Source organism: Lontra canadensis, unplaced genomic scaffold (assembly GCF_010015895.1).
Source record: "Lontra canadensis isolate GAN:19392208 unplaced genomic scaffold, GSC_riverotter_1.0 scaffold12, whole genome shotgun sequence".
Taxonomy (NCBI): Eukaryota; Metazoa; Chordata; class Mammalia; order Carnivora; family Mustelidae; genus Lontra; species Lontra canadensis.
This window is the reverse complement of record NW_022631006.1, coordinates 14,869,911-14,874,251: the sequence shown is the minus strand read 5'-3', so window position 1 is coordinate 14,874,251 and position 4,341 is coordinate 14,869,911.

Sequence of the window (4,341 nt, the reverse complement as noted above, 5' to 3'; positions counted from 1 at the left end):
GGTCGCCAAACTGTGGAAAGAACTAAGATGCCCTTCAACGGACGAATGGATAAGGAAGATGTGGTCCATATACACTATGGAGTATTATACCTCCATCAGAAAGGATGAATACCCAACTTTTGTAGCAACATGGACAGGACCTAAAGAGATTATGCTGAGTGAAATAAGTCAAGCAGAGAGAGTCAATTATCATATGGTTTCACTTATTTGTGGAGCATAACAAATAGCATGGAGGACATGGGGAGTTAGGAGAAGGCAGTTGGGGGAAATTGGAAGGGGAGGTGAACAATGAGAGACTGACTATGGATTCTGAAAAACAATCTGAAGGGTTTGAAGAGGTTGGGGGGTGGGAGGTTGGGGGAACCAGGTGGTGGGTATTAGAGAGGGCACGGACTGCATGGAGCACTGGGTGTGGTACAAAAACAATGAATACTGTTATGCTGAAAATAAATTTTAAAAAATGATAAAAAAAAAAAAAAAGAAAAGAAAGAATAGAGGTGAGCTAATGATTGTCAGCTTTCAAGCCTGAATAAGGAAAATGGAAGGGTTATAAATGGGAGCTGATCATGAGAGCTGACTGGGTGAAGAAGGTAAATTCAGTTTTAGGCATGTTGCCATTGAATATTATGAAGCTACTTCTAGGTGGAAATGACCGAATCAATTGGGGAAATTTGGAGAAAGTATGAAAATTGAGAGAGAGAGAGAGAGAGAGAGAGAGAAAGAAACAACACTTCAAGGACTTGCTGATATAAATTCCCTGAACCTCTTGTTACCTTACCCATTAGTTTATCTGCATGTATACTAAAACCTTATTCATTTGCCTTTGTGTTATTGGAAAAGAATAATTTTAACACAGAAATATGCTATTTATAATTTCTTACGTGTTTCCTAAGGCAAGTCAATCCTAGTAACCAGAGATTTTTTTGCAAACTTATAGGTTTTATTAAAAGAGGGTCTGAGGATGTGTGTTTGGAGGAAGAAAACATAGGAATAAGAGACGGTATGTGCTATAGAGCAGCCAGGAGGGAAGGAAAGTGCATAGGACTGTGGCCTGGGGAGCTATGAAGCTATGGAAGCTATTGTGTGACAGAGCAGTAATCATAGTATGGCAAGTAGGGGACCTTGGGGCTAGACACAGAAATATCTAATGATTAAATTTTTGGTGAAGTGCTGCATATGTGTTATGATACAACTATTTCATAAGTACCCCCAGAACACCTATGGATCTTGAATATATATTTACCCCTATGTGATATAGAATTTTTTTTGTATGAATAAAAAGGTATTAAGATTCCTGCTCTATGATTATGATAGAATGGGAAACATGCTATACAGGGGGTCAATCCATGTGGTTGATATTTGTGTTTGTAAAGGTGTAAGAGGTGTGTGTGTGTGTGTATGTTTGTGTTTGTGTGTGTGAGAGAGAGAGAGGGAGAGGGAGAGAAAGAATGAATTGGGAAATGAGTGTCCAGAGGAACCATTTATTAAGGAGGGTGGGTTGCTGTCAATGTTGTTCAGGAGAAGTTGGAGATCCTAGATGGGGAGTCTAGGAGGTAAAGTTCGCCTCTTTAGCAATGGTAAGTGCAAAGCCAGTGGTATAGAATGAACATGCTGAAGAACAGGTGAAGTAATTAACGTAGACTTACATGAACCCAAGAGAATTCTATGAAACCACTCTACCACATTACTAGGCTTTTATAGAAAACAAATTTTGCATGAAGCAAAGGAGAGCCTTAAGAACCAGAAAAAGACTGTTTTCTCATCAGCCAAGAACTTTAGCCTTAGGTTAATGGAAAATATATTAAAAATAGGAGAGAAGAACCTGAAAGTTTAGGCTCTGCTAGAGTTTCTTTCCTAATGTGAAAGAGTCTGAGAAATAAATAAACCTCCAGGGCAAACCTGGGACTGCTGTTATTCACACTTTCACAAAATGTGGTTCAAATCAAGATATTTCCACACATTTTAAGATTCCTAGCTATGCTTTGTAGTATTGGTCCCTGTAGAAAATCAAAATTCAAAATAGAAGAGGTGAGACTCTGCACTGAGAGTATAATCTTTTTGAAAACAAATACATATGTTCCTATGGTGGTCACAAATGCCTAGATGTCACCTAAGTCGCAAAGGGACCCAGCAGGGAAGTTGCTGCCTAGGGGAACCTGAGGACTACGGCCAGGTCTATGCAGCAGAAAGTAGAGAGAGAACTGAAAACCAATCAGTGTTTTGAGACATTTCTGATAGCTAAGCCAGGCCCAGAAAAGCCCATAGTATTTCAAAGAGACACTGAGGTTTGAGGCATACCAACCTAGGTCAGCCAGGCTTCCGTCTGTGAGAAGATGACAGAGGGTGGGATTAGAGAACAGCCATCAAGCTCACTGCCTAAACATGCCAAGTGCTCTTATGCCTCTTCATGGCTGGTCCCTCAATCTGGAATTTCCCTTCTCTTAACTACCTATGGGATAACTTAACGCTGACATATTTTGAATGGGGCATCCTGGGGGAAAAGCTCCCTAATGAAAGGGGAATAACTGTCAGAGAAAACTTCAGTAATATTACTATTTATAATGCCTAATCTTTGAGGCAGAGCACTACTCTTGATGACAACTGTATGAGGACGGTGCCTTTATCCTTATTTCGGTAATGAAAAATAACTTGCCAAAAGTCACACAGTTGTAATTGGCAATGTCAGTATTTTAATCCAAACCTCTCAGTTTTAAGCTCTTTGTTCTTGACCATTATGCTCTTAGGAAACCCCATCTCTTCTCAAATATGTTGGTGAATATATGAAATAAGAAATGTTTAAACTAATCACAATTATATTGGCCAGTTTGGGCATTCTCTTACTTGGCTCATGCTGCTGGAAACACAATGCACGGCCTGGCTGGGTATTCAGAGAGGCTGGAGGCGGCAGCAAATAGTGATGGTTTTATTATCTCACCAGACATTTAACAGTTTTTCATTCTCTCACTCAAATCATTCCAAATGTTCTACCCTATATTTAAGCTACAATTCAAGTCAGTTTATCATCCAAAAGTTTTTGTAATTTGATTTTTCCTTATTAATCCAAATTTATTCAATTCATTTCAAAATCCACAGATATTTATGGAGAGCTCTAAGTGTGCCAGGCACTTTAGCGGGGAGGAGAAACAAAGATGAAATAAACACATTTCTCCAGCATCCCACAGAATTGTTTACATTGACAGGTAATATTCTAAACACTATATTGAAGGTATATTCCAAGTACGATCAAAACAGAGACAAAAATGATAAATTTCCTGAAAAGGTGAGTTTATAAAGAATGTGAAATTTGAGCTAGGTATTGAAATATGAGCAGAAGTTTATTGGACAGAGAAAAAGTAGAAGACTATTTCAGGGAGCAGCAGAACAAAGCATAAGAATATAAAGTAGTATAGTGTGTCTTAATAACGGCAAGGAGCTCAGTGAAGGACTAATCCATTATGTATGTGGAGGAGAATGTGCAGCATGGGGCCATATTAAAGTGAAGGTTTGAAGGTTCTTGCATGCCATGTTAAGGATTAAGCAATAATTGTGGGTTCTGGGTGTTTTTTAATTGATTTTGTTTTTAACATTTACTCTCAGGTACGTGCATGACAAAAAATCAGGAGTTTTAATTTGTCTAAGTCCCAGATCACTTGGGAAAAAAATGTGGATTTTTGTTTTGTTTTGTTTTGTTTTGTTTTGTGCAAAGTGGTAGGCTGAGCACCAAGGGACATCCAAAAGAAGCACAGATTCACTGTCTGAGTGGCAGACAAAACTCCTGAAGAATCTTAGAGAACAAACTGATCTGGCTGTGGCAGGGAGGGAATGCTTTATTCTGCCAGAAGTGGTCTTTGCACCACCCTGATCCTCTAGAACTCCTCTTACCATCCACTCTGTGCATCTCTATAGAGCAATCCACATTGCAGTCAGGGCCAAAAAGAAATTCTCTTCTCTCTGTCTCCTAAGATGATTAATTTTGCATGTCTTTAAACTCGAGATGAGTACTTATGATTTTATCTCTCAGGTTTTCTGGAAGGAAAAAACTAAATTAAATTTTGACTTTTGGGTAGGGAAATTCTGTTTTTAAAAAGTCCACTCTTACAGGGAGCATAAAGATGAACTGAAGAGAAGGGACCCTTCCTCCTCTTCCTTGTACAGTATTTTAATCCAGCCATAATCTTCTCCTTCACTGTCCTCCAACACACCATGCCAGTCCCTGCCTCCAGCCTGGTCCTCTTCTCATGTTGTTCATTCTGACTGCTTACGGAAGAGAACTTCTTCCTCTTCCCTTCCAAATCCAATACTCTCTCCTTCAAGCACAAACAAGTCCTGACTCCTCAATGA